A 17,355-nucleotide genomic window follows, 5' to 3' on the forward strand; every position below is an offset into this window, starting at 1 on the left:
CAGGGTTGGCTCTCCGAGGCACGAGGGTTGCTTACACACTGTCAGACGCAGAGTGGCATAAGCTGGACCTCTCGCTGGGGCTCTCCCAGCTCCTGATGGAAGTTGCTTCCTGAATTCAGCCTCTGTTAGTCCCTGACTCCCCTGCTTCTCCTAGGTGCCATCCCTCCAAGGTGCCAGTCCAACGCCTGAGCCAACACCAGTAGGAGTGCCCAGGGGGCTGGCCTGGAATTGGCATGGTTGCCTTGTGCTCTGCATCTGGTGTTCCTGTGGGTGGAGGTGGTGAAGGGGGAGTATTTGCGGAGTTTCAGCCTCCACTGAACTCTGCCCTGCTGGTGACTCTACATAACTGGGTGTGTTTTTGTTTTTTTTTTCTGCCTCTGCTTCCCTGTCTTAACCTTCAATTCCCTGCAAGGGTCAAAGCCCCATATTGAACTTCATACCATGAGATTCTGGCTAGTTCTTACTATTCCACCCAAACCATACGTTGGGTTGGATCTTATTCATTATGTCCTCAAGCTTCTGGTTGGGTTCTTTTGCCCTCAACAAATAAGATGGCCAGGAAATGGCACTGCCATTCTTTTAACTTTAGAGACTGTCACTGCCAGAGGCTACCCAAATCTAGCCATGAGTGGCCCTCCTTGGACCTACTCACCCTCTGGATACTCCCTTTTCCAGGCTTCTTCCTGCCACTGGTCCTTGATGCTACAACCCCAGCCCTCTGGTAGGTACATGCTGCCAGATCTGAAGCTCTGGCTGGGTACAAGGATGCTCTGGGCTGCAGATAACAGAAACCCAACTGCAGGTGGCTACCAGGGAAGCCCTGGCTTAATAAAAGGGATTTATTGACTCCAGAAGCCTAGAGAAAGGGGCAGTTCCAGATTTGAATAACCCAGCAGCCCAGTGATGACAAGAGCCCATCCTTTTCCAGCTTTTCCTGTTCTGCCCACCTTCCCACAGACTCAGCATTCTCTCACCCAGGTCATAAGATGTTCCCAGGGGCCATTTGCAGGCACAATGGTGGATGGTGCAGAAGAGAATCATCTTTTCCAAAATCTCTTTCTTATCCCAGAGATCCTTCTTTTAGCTATAAAATGGGAATAAAAGGCCCCATTACCCAGAATTGAGTCACATCAGTTCAGTTCAGTTCAGTAGCTCAGTCGTGTCCGACTCTTTGCGACCCCATGAATCGCAGCACGCCAGGCCTCCCTGTCCATCACCAACTCCCGGAGTTTACTCAGACTCATGTCCATCGAGTCGGTGATGCCATCCAGCCATCTCATCCTCTGCCGTCCCCTTCTCCTCCTGCCCCCAATCCCTCTCAGCATCAGGGTCTTCCAATCAGTCAACTCTTCACATGAGGTGGCCAAAGTATTGAAGTTTCAGCTTCAGCATCAGTCCTTCCAATGAACACCCAGGACTGATATCCTTTAGGATGGACTGGTTGGATCTCCTTGCAGTCCAAGGGACTCTCAAGAGTCTTCTCCAACACCACAGTTCAAAGGCATCAATTCTTCGGCACTCAGCTTTCTTCACAGTCCAGCTCTCACATCCATACATGACCACTGGAAAAACCATAGCCTTGACTAGATGGATCTTTGTTGGCAAAGTAATGTCTCTGCTTTTTAATATGCTATCTAGGTTGGTCATAACTTTCCTTCCAAAGAGTAAGCGTCTTTTAATTTCATGGCTGCAATCACCATCTGCAGTGATTTTGGAGCCCCCCAAAATAAAGTCTGACACTGTTTCCACTGTTTCCCCATCTATTTCCCATGAAGTAATAGGACCAGATGCCATGATCTTAGTTTTCTGAATGTTGAGTTTAAGCCAACTTTTTCACTCTCCTCTTTCACTTTCATCAAGAGGCTTTTTAGTTCCTCTTCACTTTCTGCCATAAGGGTGGTGTCATCTGCATATCTGAGGTTATTGATATTCCTCCCAGCAATCTTGATTCCAGCTTGTGCTTCTTCCAGCCCAGCATTTCTCATGATGTACTCTGCATATAAGTTAAATAAGCAGGGTGACAATATACAGCCTTGATGTACTCCTTTTCCTATTTGGAACCAGTCTGTTGGTCCATGTCCAGTTCTAACTGTTGCTTCCTGACCTGCATATATGTTTCTCAAGAGGCAGGTCAGGTGGTCTGGCATTCCCATCTCCTTCAGAATTTTCCACAGTTTATTGTGATCCACACAGTCAAAGGCTTTGACACAGTCAATAAAGCAGAAATAGATGTTTTTCTGGAACTCTCTTGCTTTTTCCATGATCCAGCAGATGTTGGCAATTTGATCTCTGGTTCCTCTGCCTTTCCTAAAACCAGCTTGAACATCTGGAAGTTCTCGGTTCACATATTGCTGAAGCCTGGCTTGGAGAATTTTGAGCATTACTTTACTAGCATGTGAGATGAATGCAATTGTGCAGTAGTTTGTGCATTCTTTGGGATTGCCATTCTTTGTCACATGCCTATGCCTAAACCAGTCACTAGAAAGTGAAATGAAACTGCCATTACAGGATTGAACTAATGGTTTACCCCATGGGTATGGGGAAGGGCTGAACCCACCAAAGAAAGGCCTCTGTATTCCACTTGAACTTTTCCTGTTTGCATTTGGTACCAGAGCCCCTGGTCATAGCCCTTTGTAGCCAGGGAAGTCATTTTGACTTCTTCCTCTCTGCATCTGTTAGGGCTCTTAGGTGTAAGTGACAGAAGATGACTTTAAACACCTCAAGTGAACAGGGATTAAGTTGGAAGGATAATGAGACTCTCACAGAATTTGTAGGAAGGCTGGAGAACCAGGTTCAGAAAAGGATGCAGGATGCCTTGGAGGAGCAGAAAACAGGAACCAATCACTGGCAGTCCTGTCCTGGATGCAGAGATGAAAGATTCAGAGGCATGGGAGGAGCATACAAAATACCTATCTCAGCCTCATGGCATCCCTTGGGCTGCAGGGAGCCTTGCCTAACTGTCCATCAGCAGTGGGAGAGCTCATTCCTCCAAAATGAGATCACAGTGCTATTGCAGAAGTAGGGAGTGGGGGAGTTGAGTGGCCAGAACCGAGCAAATGTCCACAGTAGCCCGTGAAGCCTGACCCAAAACCAAAGCAGAGATGGCGTGCTTCATGTCCCTCACATGGAGTAAAAGCTGCATGACCTCAACTGCATGGGGATGGCCACTCAGAGTAGGAGACACATGATCACCCCGTCAGGTCCCCACAAAGGCAGCCCCCTCTGATGTCACACTGACAAGCAGAGGATTCTGTCAAGTCATTCTAGAGGCAACCTGAGACACTCACCTGAGGGATGGCTGCTCCTGGCTCCTCCCAGCTGCTCTCCAAATTCTTCTACTCATCAATTACAGTGAACTGGTGACAGCCCCAAAACATCCCTGAAGCTTTCCTCAAGACTGCATGAATCAGAGGTCCATGCCCGGGTTAACCATACCCTGGGAAGGATGGGTTATAGGCTTGGTCAGGTCCCTTGGGCCAAATAGCAAACCATTATGAAAAATCTACTATGGGGCAGATAAGGCGGTAAGCACTTGGCAGACAGTATTTCATTTAATCCTCCCAACTGTTCTATCATATGGCTACCGTTTTCCTTTTCTACAGGTGAGGAAACTGAGACTGGGGAACAGTTGGTGATTTTCCCATGGGCAAGTCAGTAGCAGAGGAGGATTCAAATCTGATCCAGAGCCCCCTCTTAACCACTTCACTGTACTGTCCCACATCCCATTGCTAACTAAGTCTTGTTCTTCAGGCTTCAAACAGAAATGAGACTGTAATCTTGGTTGGTATATTTGTCCTCTAGGCTTATCCACCCACCAAAGGCCCTTCTCCTCTTGGGCATCAGCCTGCCACTTGTCAGAGCCTCAGATGGCCCCAGAACCGCCTTTCCAGAATGCCAAGTCCTTTCCTACCCAACCCAACGCCCTTCATGAAAGCACAGTTACAACCTGTACTTTTCAACATCCACAGTGAAACTTTGTCTTTGCCCTCATATTGTATCTTCTGCAGGACATGGCTCTGCCTTCTGTGAGCACAGAACATCCTTTCTGCTGCTCTCACCAGTGCCCTCAACCTGGCAACGGACCAGAGACTCTATAGGTCTCCAAGGGGTGGTCGAATGGAGCCATTTGCCAGCTGGGCTCCAAGAACACCTCGAGGTGACACAGAACCCCATTCAGGGGCAGTCCTGGAGAAAGTTGTGAGGGTGACCTAAAACATGCCCTACTCAACTTCTGCCAAGGCACCTCATCTTTATCTATTTTACACACTGGTCTTCAATGTAAGTTTTGTTTTCTGAGAAAAAATTCTCTGCAGAAAGTGTATGGGTTTATTGGATACATTGATGCTTTTCCCCCACAAGTTTCCACAGGTTTTTCCTTGAGCTATAAACTCCTATATCACCCTGGCCACTAGAACTGTCTTATGGAATCATAACTTAGTATTTTCTCTTTGACATCATTTGAAGGTCAATACTTGACGAATAGTCACATATGCATGGAATACCTCAGTACATTAGTAAAGAGTAAATTTGTGCACTGTGTTTTTTGATACCCTTGAAGCAAAGACCATGGTGACCAAGTCTTTCAGAAATCTGGGCCAGGAGGGTTGGGTTTCTGTAGTTCTCTGCCTCTTTCTTGACCATTGACAATAAAACCCATCTTGTTTCACTCCTTACCTTGGCTACTAGGATGTCCAGAGCTGAGATGTTCAACTATGCATCTCTCTTTTTAAAATGTGATTTTTAAATTGTATAATACTTGTATGTTTCCTAAGAATTAAAAGTAAAGACAAGTACAAGGAAATAAAAAGCATAAATCATTACCGTGTTTCTATCCCCCCGTAAACTGTTAATACCTTCATCTATTTTTCTGAGTTTTTTACGTTCAGTTTTCATGTGGTTTTGTATATAGGTTTCTTTTTACATAGGCAAAATCATCCAGTATATAAAACTTTGTAGCTTGCTTTTATCAACCTGAAATATAAAGATAATCATGTTTTTAAAGGATGCAAAATATTTCATTGAGTAGGTCAGTTCAGTTGTTCAGTGGCTGTTGGCAATTTGATCTCTGGTTCCTCTGCCTTTTCTAAATCCAGCTTGAGCATCTGGAAGTTCTCAGTTCACATACTGTTGAAGCCTAGCTTGGAGAATTTTGAGCATTATTTTGCTAGCGTGTGAGATGAATACAGTTGTGCCATAGTTTGAACATTCTTTGGTATTGCCTTTCTTTGGGATTGGAATGAAAACTGACCTTTTCCAGTCCTGTGGCCACTGCTGAGTTTTCCAAATTTTCTTGCATATTGAATGCAGTACTTTCAAAGCATCATCTTTTAGGATTTTAAATAACTCAGCTGGAATTCCATCACCTCCACTAGCTTTGTTTGTTGTGATGCTTCCTAAGGCCCACTTCCCTTTGCATTCCAGGATGTCTGGCTCTAGGTGAATGATCACACTATCATGGTTATCTGGGTTTGAAGATCTTATTTGTATAATTCTTCTGTGTATTCTTGCCACCTTTTCTTAATATCTTCTGCTTCTGTTAGGTCCATACCATTTCTGTCCTTTATTGTGCCCATCTTTGAATAAAATGTTCCCTTGGTATCTAATTTTCTTGAGGAACTCTCTGGTCTTTCCCATTCTGTTATTTTCCTCTATTTCTTTGCATTGATCACTGAGAAAGGCTTTCTCCTTGCTATTCTTTGGAACTCTGCATTCAAATGGGTATATCTTTCCTTTTCTCCTTTGCCTTTAACTTCTCTTCTTTTCTCAGCTCTTTTTAAGAGCTGTCTCCTCAGACAACTATTTTGATTTTTTGCATTTCTTTTTCTTGGGGATGGTCTTGATCACTGCCCATTGTACAATGTCACAAACCTCCATCTGTAGTTCTTCAGGCACTCTGTCTATCAGATCTAATCCCTTGAGTCTATTTGTCACTTCCACTATATAATCGTAAGGGATTTGATTTAGGTCATATCTGAATGGTCTAGTGATTTCCCCTACTTTCTTCAATTTAAGTCTGAATTTGGCAATAAGGAGTTCATAATCTGAGCCACAGTCAGCTCCCAGTCTTGTTTTTGTTGACTGTATAGTGCTTCTCCATCTTTGGCTGCAAAGAATATAATCAATCTGATTTTGGTATTGACCATCTGGTGATGTCCATGTGCAGAGTCTTCTCTTGTGTTGCTGGAAGAGTATGTTTGCTATGACCAGTGAATTCTCTTGGCAAAACTCTGTTAGCCTTTGACCTGCTTCATTTTTGTACTCCAAGGCCAAATTTACCTGTTACTCCAGGTATCTCTTGACTTGCTACTTTTGTATTCCAGTCCCCTATAATGAAAAAGACATCTTTTGGGGGTGTTAGTTCTAGAAGGTCTTGTAGGTCTTCATAGAACCATTCAACTTCAGCTTCTTTGGCATTAGTGGTCGGGGCGTAAACTTGGATTACTGTGATAGTGAATGGTTTGCCTTGGAAACAAACAGAAATCACTCTGTCGTGTTTGAGATTGCACCTAAGTACTGCATTTCGGACTCTTTTGTTGACTATGAGGGCTACTCCATTTCTTCTAAGGGATTCTTGTCCACAGTAGTAGATATAATGGTCATCTGAGTTAGAGTCACCCATTCCAGTCCATTTTAGTTCACTGATTCCTAAAATGTCAGTGTTCACTCTTGCCATCTCCTGTTTGACTACTTCTAATTTGCCTTGAATCATGGACCTAAGATTCCAGGTTCCTATGCAATATTGCTCTTTATAGCATCAGACTTTACTTCCATCACCAGTCACATTCACAAATGGGTGTTGATTTTGCTTTGGCTCCATCTCTTCATTCTTTCTGGAGTTATTTCTCCACTGATTTCCCATGGCATACTGGGCACCTACCCACCTGGGGAGTTCATCTTTCATTGTCCTAGCTTTTTGCCTTTTCGTGCTGTTCATGGGGTTCTCAAGGCAAGAATACTGAAGTGGTTTGCCATTCCCTTCTCCAGTGGACCATGTTTTGTCGTAACTGTCCACCGTGACCTGGCCATCTCAGGTGACTCTACACAGTATGGCTCATAGTTTCATTAAGTTAGACAAGGCTGTGGTCCATGTTGCCTGCTTCTGCTCACTTCAGTTCAGTTCAGTTGCTCAGTCATGTCTGACTCTTTGCGACCCCATGAATCGCAGCACGCCAGGCCTCCCTGTCCATCACAAACTCCCGGAGTTTACTCAAACTCATGCCCATCGAGTCGGTGATGCCATCCAGCCATCTCATCCTCTGTCGCCCCCTTCTCCTCCTGCCCTCAATCCCTCCCAGCATCAGGGTCTTTTCCAATGAGTCAGCTCTTCGCATAGGTGGCCAAAGTATTGGAGTTTCAGCTTCAGCAACAGTCCTTCCAATGAACACCCAGGACTGATCTCCTTTAGGATGGACTGGTTGGATCTCCTTGCAGTCCAAGGGACTCTCAAGAGTCTTCTCCAACACCACAGTTCAAAAGCATCAATTTTTCGGCTCTCAGCTTTCTTCACAGTCCAACTCTCACATCCATACATGACTGCTGGAAAAACCATAGCCTTGACTAGATGGATCTTTGTTGGCAAAATAATGTCTCTGCTTCTGTTAGGTCCATACTATTTTTGCCCTTTATTGTGCCCATCTTTACATGAAATTGTTCCCTTGGTATCCCTAATCTTCTTGAATAGATCTCTAGTCTTTCCCATTCTATTGTTTTCCTCTATTTCTTTGCATTGTCACTTAGGAAGACTTTCTTATCTCTCCTAGCTCTTCTTTGAAACTTCACATTCAGATGAATATATCCTTCCTTTTCTCCTTTTCCTTTCATTTCTCTTCTTTTCTCAGCTATTTGTCAGGCCTCCTCAGACAACCATTTTGCCTTTTTGCATTTCTTCTTTTTGGGGATAGATTTGATCACTGCCTCCTGTACAATGTCATGAACCTCTGTCCATAGTTCTTCAGGCACTCTATCAGATCTAATCCCTTGAATCTATTTGTCACTTCAAGTAGATCAGAGGTCAGCAAACTTGTTTTATAAAGGGCCAGATAGTAAATAATTTAGTCTTTGGGGATTTTACTGTTTCTGTGCCACTGCATCATGAATATTTTTTATTTCTTATTTATATTAGTCAAACTCTAAATGGTTCTATTTTATTATTTCTTAAAAAAAATCTACAAAAACCAAAATAAAGAATAAGCAAAAACATTATTAGAACCTATCAATATAATTTTATTCAAAGATAAAAAATATATTGACTTCTGTTAAATCACTGTGGTTTTAGAAAATTAAAAATACAGTTTCAGTATAATATCATAATACCATCTATGAATGTTTAAGAGAGGGAGTTTGGATCCAGTGCACAGTACTGGGTGGGTCTTCAAAACAGAATTGATGAATGAATGGATGGAACTGTGAAGTCATGCTGCTCCAGCTTCATCACTTGTTAGTTATATGACCTTGGACAGAGCACCTCCCTTCCCACAGTGCTTCAACATCCTTCTCTGCAAAACGGGTTTACTGCATAAGGATATTTACCTAGTGCTCACAGATGAGGAAATGGAGGCATGGATGATTGAGTAGTTTGTTCAGGGTTTTGTAGCTGGTCCACGGAGACCTCTGGGTCCCCACCTGCAGGCTTGCTGTGAGGATTACATGAAACCAAGATTGTAGTTTCTGGCTCAACAAATGTTCATTCCTTCCCATAAGCAGGCCAATTGGTGAGTCTGGGGGTCTTGAACAGGGAAGCTGAGCACAGCAGGGTCTGCACCCCCCCATAGGGGCTGGGACTGCTCTGGAGGCTTCTGCATGGTGACTGTGAGATGCTTGCACTGGTGCTTGGGAGGGACGCCCCAGTTGGATTCTTTGGAGACCACCATTCCCAGGGGACCATTTCCCAAGGAGCCATGTCACCTCCATGGAGTCCAATCTGCGCTGGGGCCAAATAGAGAATTTGCCTTTTCTCAGCAGCCTTTTGGCCAAGGGTGCAGCTTAGGCATTTCTAACATGTCACAGCCTTAGCAGAGGAACGCAAAGCCCACATGAGGGAGAGCATGGTAAGAAAAGCGCTTGGCATAGGATGAACTGTCCCATGGGACGAGTTCCATCATGGCCAGCTGCTGTTGACCTTGTTAGGCTTGTCATCAGTATTTCTATGAACCAGGGCTGGGTATAGGAGGCTTTACCTCCTCCATGGGATATCTGATCAACCGAACTTTCCTTCAAAGTAGACATCCCCATTTTATAGATAAGGAAACTGAGGCACTATTAGGAAGTAAATACACAGCTAGTAGTAACAGAGTGAGAGTGAGGACTTGAATTTAAGTTTCTGACTCTAGAGCCCATATTCTTAGCTATTATTCATCATATTTACTGCTCTTCATAAGAGGTTCCCTGGTGGTGCAGTGGTAAAGAATCCACCTGCCAATGCAGGAGACTCCAGTTCAATCCCTGGGTCAGAAAGATCCCCTGGAGGAGGAAATGGCAACCCACTCCAGTATTCTTACCTGAAAAATTGCATGGACAGCAGAGCCTGGTGGCCTACAGTCCATGGGGTCGCAAAGAGTTGGACACGACTGAAGAGCTGAGCATACAGCACATGAGCGGCCTGACATGCATTGGACATAAAACCTCCTAAACCAATCTCCTCCCTCCTGGTTTTGTCTGACCTAGGAACTCGGGGACCCTAGGTTCTCTGAGACCAGAACTCCAGCTGCCTTTGTGATGGACTAATCTACACTGGAGGCACAGCTGCCAACCTCTTTCCAGGGAGTATTTCATGCATTAAACCATCCAACACATGTTTTTTAGGGATCTTCTCTGTGCCAGGCCTTGTTTGAGGTGCAGAGCATGCATCACAAATAATAATGATTACAGGACTCCCCTGGTGATACAGTAGTTAAGAATCCACCTGCCAGTGCAGGGGACATGGGTTCGATCCTTGGCTGGGAAGATTCTACATACTGTGAGGCAACTAAGCCCACATGCCACAACTACTGAAGCCCACACACCTAGAGCCAGTGTCCTGCAACAAGAGAAGCCACTGCAATGAGAAGCCTACGCACTGCAACTAGAGAGGAGCCCCTACTCACCACAGCTAGAGAAAGCTCGTGCACAGCAACAAAGACTCAGTGCCATCATAAATAAATACATAAATAATTTAAAATATTATTATGTAAATCTGTATAACATAAAAAGTATTAAAAAAATAATAATTATTACAACTAACCCTTTCTATGTGCCAGGTACTATTCTAGATACTGCAGATAAATGAGTTCGTTTAACTGTCACAGTCCCGCAGAGAGCTGGAATGAGTTTTCCTTATAGATGCAGGAATCAAGGCACAGAGAGCCTAAGTGCTCTGCCCACTGTTCCACAGCTAATGAATATCAGAGTCAGGATTTGAACCCAGGCCATCTGGGGTCAGCACCCATACATTTAATTGCCCCTACACTGTTGTGGCTCTCATAATCCCTGACTCATGGAACTTCTCGTCTTTCTTTTCCAACAGGCATGTTAAAATAGCACCAAAATAACTTAATTCAGTTTTGTTGGCTGAAAAGCAAAGTGGGCAGTGAGAATGAGCGATTCCGGATTTGTAAAGTGCTTGACATCATGAGGCCAGTGGGAAGGAGTCAGTGTCATGAACGAGACCCTCCTCCACTTTCCACCATAGCCTTGACTGTTATGTGCCCTTTGGCAAGTTTCATCACCTCTCTGAGTCTCCAGTACTTTATTTACAAAATGGATAGTTCGTACCTGTTCTAACTGCCTCCAAGCATTTCTGTGAAGACCAACTGGTGTGCCAGATGGAAGCAAGATTTAAAATAGGGGGAAAAAGGCACTGGGCAAGGATTTGTTATTGAACCAAATGAGATTTTGGTCAGCTTGATGAATGAATGAATGGCTGAAGGTCCTAGCAGATCTGCAGATTGGCTCCCCAGGTAACAAATGGCTCCCTTCAGGAGGTCTGTTGGAAGTTTTCAGAGTCTCATCAGGGCTCTCTCCTTCTCTCTCCTTGACCATGTTCCATGCTCCTGTCCCTTGAGTTATTTTGCATCTGATTTTGTGTAAGCCTCCAAGACTGTTTTAGCAAACATTCATTAATGTCTGTTGGGAGAAAAGCCTTGTGCTAGACTCTGTGGGGAGACTGAGATGAATTTGGCATGGTCTCTGCTCTCAGGGGCTCAGAGGATAGGAGAAGTGTAATAATAACAGTAATAATGACCAGCAATTATTAAGCATTTACCACATCCCAGATATTGTGTTGAGTTTTTATATGCATTTACATTGTAGCAATTCCATGAGTTACTAAACCTTGTCCCATTTTTACATGCAGAAACAGATTAAGACAGGTTAAGTACCTTACCCAGTTTCACACCGCTCTGAAATTATAGAGCAGGGCATGACTTTGAGAAAGAAAATGTGCATACACATGACTCTTTTAAGGTGGAGACTACAGTGTGTCCTACTGGAGGGGCAGGGACAGGCCTCTTGGGGTTCAGCAAGAGACGGGAAGAACGATGTGGCGGTGGCAGTGGGGGTGGTCTGACGATGAGGGTATTCACAACGATGGTGGTGGTGGTGATAATAATGACAATAGTGATGATGAGGGTGATGGTCAGTGATGATGAAGGTCCTCTGGTGCCCATTTGTTGAGCTTCTGCGTTATGCCAGGCTCTAACCTGAGTGCTTTCTATCTCATTTCATCCTATTATGACTTTCCAGTGTCAGGGTGGTCATCTCCACTTTACTCATAAGGATTTTGGGCTAGAGAGAGGCCAAGTGGCCTGCTGAGGGCTCCCTTCCAGTCTGTGCTGGGTTGGAGCTTAAGCACCCCACCATGCAGAGCCACTGCTCTTTCCCCTACCTGGACCCCTAACCTGTGACCCCAGGGCCAGGCATCCCAGAGATGCCCCTTAAATACCCATTGAACAAATATTGAATGAATGGATCTCCAAGGGGTCAAAGCCTTAAACATGGGAGACAGAAATAACAATGTGTCCAATGTGTATAACCATTATTTAACTAGATGTAGTGGTGCTGTGATCACTAAAATACAAATTAATTGTAAAGCATTATGTTCTTGTAGGGCTTTCCAGGTGGCGCCAGTGGTAAAAACCCACCTGCTAATGCAGGAGACATAAGAGATGCAGGTTTGATCCCTGGGTTCGGAAGATACCCTGGAGGATGACATAGCAACCCACTCCAATATTCTTGACTGGAAAATCCCATGGACAGAGAAGCCTGGCAGGCTACAGTCCATAGTGTCTCAAAGAATCGGACATGACTGGAACAACTTAGCACATTCCCGTAGCTTTTGTATTTTTTTCAAAGAAAAGCTGCTAAGTGTGCAGTGGGGGGCAGTTCTGAGGAATACTTTCGCATGAGAAGGAGTCCTCATGCTAAAATTGATGGAAGCATCCTGTGGAGTGTAAGGGCTTTGCCCAATGTCTAGCACAGAGATCAGTTGGAGAGGGGAGCCCAGCAGGCTGGGGATTTGGAGCTGTGGCATTTGCCCTGGGTATACAGGGACCTGAGCTGTCCTTTTCCGTGACTGCTTCCACAAGACCTGACGGCAGCACCTAAGAGATTTCCCAAGTGGCTAGGGAATGCTGGCATGAATGAATGGATAATGGAAGAAAGAATGAATGAATTACAACGATTCGTGCTCTGGGAGCCTGTGAGGGGAGGTTTTTCTTAAGGAGTGCTTGAAAGTGAGAGTTCCTCCACTGGGAAGCAGAAATAGAACACAGAAGCTCCAGCGGGGGCTGTTGACTCCGGACTTCCAGCTCTGGGAGTGGGGTCAGGAGGCTACGATGGCACCCCCGGGGAGTCTGATCTTGACCCTGGGATGACCCTGTTGGAAAAGGGGTGGTGGCTGGAGCTCAGCTGTGAGGCTCTTCTCAGTGAGGCTGTGCTCACCATGTGGGGGGTGCGTTTTTCAAACTCAAGTGCAAGTTGACAGATGGCGGTGGTATAATATTCTCACATTCTCTGCTTCCCACAGGCCTCCCTCCAGCACAGCCCTGCAAGCTCTTAAAAAACTCTGACATATCTCGACCATGAGACCACGGCTGGCCCTTAGCAGGTAAGCTCCCCATCACTCCCTCCCAACATGGGACGTGGAGCCATTTCAGCACAACCCCAAGACCATGGGCGTGTGTATGGCCAGGAGGGAGGTTGGGCTGCCTCCAGCCTTGGCAGGAGAATGGAGCCCTGCACTCTACCAAGACTTCAGGAAGATGCTGCCAAATGTCCAGGGTCCTGCAGCTGGCGTTTCTACCCATGGCAGCATATGGCGCTAGGAATGTGTCCTGGGAGAGGAGCCAGGGAACCGGTTCTGACACCATGTCAGCCTTCACTACTCAGGAAAATCTCAGACAGGAACCTGCCTTTCTTTGTTTCTGTGTGAATGTGAGGGAATCGGATTCAGTGAATGGGGCAGGCCAGAAGTCAGCTCTTCCAGGCTCTGATCAAGGCCTTGGGCTGGGAGGAGGGACCAAGGGCAGAGCAGTTGTCTGCCCCTGCCCTAGGGCTCACCTCCTGTTTGATGGTTCCATGGACCTCCCGTCCACGGGGAGCCTGGGTTGGGCTTTGCGTGTACCCTGTGTGTGCATGTGTGCATTGGGGGCCAGGACCTGTGTCCCTTCCAGCCAACTGTGCTTGAAGTCGAATTCAAACATGGACAGTCACCTTGCATGGCCCTGTCATGGCTGCATAGCACACCACGGTCACTGTAGACTGCAGTGCCCAGATGGGAAGGGCAAAGGTGGCCCACACATGCTGAGAGCATGGGCAGGCCCGCAGCAGAGTGTGGGTGTGAAGATCTAGCTGGGTAAAAGGCAACAAAGGGTGGGAGAGCAGGTTAACCTAAGAGCAGGGCCTTTCTTTGTGTGGGAGTGAGTGCAAGGCCAAAGCTTATCGGCTGATCTGCGAGGAAGCCCAGGAGAGCTGCCCAGGAGATGAGACCAGAGGGCGCTGAGGTTCAGAGAAGAATAAAGCACATTGTTGCTCTGAAAAAGTTTCCCATCTGAAGGAGGAGGCGATGTGTAAATAGCCACAGTAGAGGAAACCTGTGAAGGCGGGAGGGGTCCATCCTGTCTGGGTTTGGTTGTGGGGGTGTTTGAGGGAAGACCATTGGAAAGTGAAACTTAAACTGGGCTTTGAAGGATGAATAGGAGTTCACTGGGCAAAATAGGAAGAAGGGCCTTCTAGGCTAAGAAGACAGCATGTGCAAAGGTGGAATAAGTAGGATTAGTAGGCGCAGAGAAAGAGTGGATAGAAGTGAGCCTGGGAGAAACAGGTGGGGCTTTGAATGCTAGGTTAAGGAGCTTGGGTTGGGCCCTATATGACTGAGGAAGGAAGGCAGATGGTCAGTCTGGGATGCCAGGAGAAGACTCTGGGCCCCAGGGAGAGGCTGAGAGCAGCAAGGAGATGCTTGTGTCAGAACCTTGAACATTAGTCATGGGAGGCCCAGGGCAGGAACCCCTCATTGAGCTGTCTGTGCCCCACTGGGGCCCTTCAGATCTCCTAGTGAAGGGCAGCCACAAGGCACCCGGGGGGCCTCTCTGGTGGAGGGCTGCTGGACTTGCCATCAGAACCCCTCTTCCCACCCGACCCGGTTCCCTTCCTCCCCCGCCCCTAAAGAACGCTGGGCCGCCTCCCCCCAGACAGCAGTCCTGTAAGAATTCAGTGTTGGGGCTTCCCTGGTGGCCCAATAGTTAAGACTCCCTAAGTCCGGGAGGGGGGATCGGGATTGGGAATACATGTAAATCCATGGCTGATTCATATCAATGTATGACAAAACCCACTGGAAAAAAAAATAAATAAATAAATAAAAAAAAGATTAATGAGCCAAAAAAAAAAAAAAAAAAGACTCCCTAAGTCCAATCCAACGGGTGCTGGCTCAATCCCTGGTTGGGGAACTAAGATCCCGCATGCCATGCGATGTGGCCAAAAATATAAAAAGCGAAAATTTTAAAAATGCAAAAAAAGAACTGTTTGTTTAAAAAAAGAATTCAGGGACTTCCCTGGCGGTCCAGTGGTTAAGAATCTGCCTTGTAATGCAGGGGACGTGGATTTGATCCCCAGTCCAGGCAGTAAGATCCCACAGGCTGTGGGGTAGCCAAGCCCACGTGCCACACCTAGAGAGTCCATGTGCCAAAACAAAGAACCCCACGCAGCCAAATAAATGAATAAATATTTAAAAGAAAGGAAGAGAGAAAGAATGCAGTACTGTTACTAAAGCCCTTCTTCCTCAGCCCTCCCCCCTCCACTACACACCCAGGTGGCTCCCGCCCCAGAGTCGTTTTCTGTGTGGCGGGTAACACTCTGCAATTGTGGAGTTTTGCAGTTTCCTCTCTTGGCAGGACTCGAAACGCCTTCACATCTGTTGTCTCCTGGGACAGACGGAAGAGGAGACTCTGGGGGCCAGAGCACTGGACTCCAGCCCTGTCTTGTCACTCCCTCGGGGAGCAGTGTAACCGCCTCTGCCTGGGGGTCTTCATCTCCCACATACCCACCTCCTCGGGTGGTTCCAGAATCAGGGGCCAGAGCTCCATGAAAGGCCAGCCCGCTGCCCGTCACACGGGACACTTATGTTCCCGGCTGCTCCCCCCGCTCCCGTCCCAGCGATGGAGCAGGTGTCCTGGGAAGGCCTGTGGGTTTTCTTGGTCCAAGTGTGGCAGTTCGCACCTGTGCCTTCATGGGCAGTCAGACCAATGGACTAGAGTTTCGTTTGAAAATTTAGGTTGGCAGAACTTTCCTGACAACTCCTCTCTTCCAGGCACTGGCAGACACTAGGGGCCCCGACAGGAATAAGAAGGTCCCTTCTCCAGAAGGGATGTGTAAACAAATAACAATATACTGTAAGAAAGGGAAAGCGCTGTGGAAGAGGGGATGTGGAAGGATCAGTAGGAGTTCATCAGATCAGGAGGACTGTGAAAGGCAAAGAGTGCGCTCTAGGCAAAGGGACCGGTCGGTAAGGCATTGCCATGGGAAAGATCCCGATTGGTGGGGCGTCTGTGTTGGTGTTGGGATGACCCGCCCTGCAGAGCTCCCCAGCTCCCCAGCACAGAGAAGCATTCTAGGAAGCCTGGTACCCGCTCCCTTGTCAGCTCAGGAGGGTGGGATCCAGGTCAGGCTTCACAGTTAGAGGAACATCAGTGAGCTCTGAGATAGGGCCAGCTGCGGCTCCTCTAGGGCCCCGGCAGCGAGGCGCTTCTGAGACTTTTCTTGGTTGGAGTTGAGGGCATGTGTTACCCACCAACTTGATAGTAGTCCTGCAGACACTGTTGCCGTGTTTGTGCCAGGACCTGAGATAGAGATGAATAACTATGGTCCCTGCACCACATACAGGAATATGAGGACAAATAGTCCTCAAAGGCCCATATCACATAGCTACTGATGCTCTCAGGGGCTTAAGAGGAGGGGCAGCTAGAAGGCAGGAGCAGGGGCCATCATAAGGAGGGAATCTGAGAAATATGTTTAATAATAAGAAGAAGAATTATAATAATGAATGATTATTGAGCACTTACTATGTGCCAGGCACTGCTCTAAGAATATTTTTAAGAGGTAATCCAAGTTTATTTTTTATATTAATTAATTTATTTTAATTGGAGGATAATTACTTTACAATATAGTGATGGTTTTTTCATTGACATGAAACAGCCACGGGTGCACATGTCCCCCCATCCTGAGCCCCCCTCCCACCTCCCTCCGCATCCCATCCCACTGGGTTGTCCCAGAACACCAGCTTCGAGTGCCCTGCTTGATGCATCGAACTTGCACTGGTCATTTATTTTACATATGGTAATATACACGTTTCAGTGGCATTCTCTCAAATCTTCCCACCCTCGCCTTCTCCTACAGAGTCCAAAAGTCTGTTCTTTACATCTGTGTCTCCTTTGCTGCCTTGCATATAGAATTGTCATTTCCGTCTTTCTAAATTCCATATACATGCATTAATATACAGTACTGGTGTTTCTCTTTCTGACTTACTTCACTCTGTATAATAGGTTCTACGAGTTTTATATGGATTTACCCTCCACCTATACAACAGCGCTATGAGGCAGGAAGTTATCATCCTCTTTTACAGATGAGAACTGATGCTGAGAGGCCGAGTGACTGTCTTGGGCACACACAGCTGGGAAGTGGCCAAGCCAGGCTAAACCTGGGCAGCCTGACCTCAGAGCCCTCCCTTGAATGACCTGGTGCAGCCTGAACGCTAAGCCCTCTCTAAGAACTTGGGGCACCGGCAGGATTGGGACTCTGTCTGTCTTGCTCTAATGCACAGTGTCAGTGTTAGTCGCTCAGTTGTGTCCGACTCTTTGCTCCACGGACAGTAGCCCACCAGGATCCCCT

General features: G+C 46.6%; 1 protein-coding gene across 7 annotated transcripts in view; it reads left to right on the top strand.

The window, feature by feature from the left end:
• Positions 1-17,355, top strand: part of HIVEP3 (HIVEP zinc finger 3) — a 541,174-nt gene that overhangs the window by 345,248 nt on the left and 178,571 nt on the right. For 6 of the 7 annotated variants that reach the window (XM_043461701.1, XM_043461703.1, XM_043461697.1 and 3 more), the window contains one exon: positions 13,001-13,081. The gene's annotated coding sequence lies outside the window, so the exon portion shown is untranslated. Of the gene's footprint in view, positions 1-10,915; positions 10,935-13,000; positions 13,082-17,355 lie in introns of those variants that run through there. The other variant, XM_043461702.1, reaches the window with a different exon arrangement.

The sequence above is a fragment of the Cervus canadensis genome, chromosome 2, assembly GCF_019320065.1.
Source record: "Cervus canadensis isolate Bull #8, Minnesota chromosome 2, ASM1932006v1, whole genome shotgun sequence".
In the NCBI taxonomy this organism is placed as follows: domain Eukaryota; kingdom Metazoa; phylum Chordata; class Mammalia; order Artiodactyla; family Cervidae; genus Cervus; species Cervus canadensis.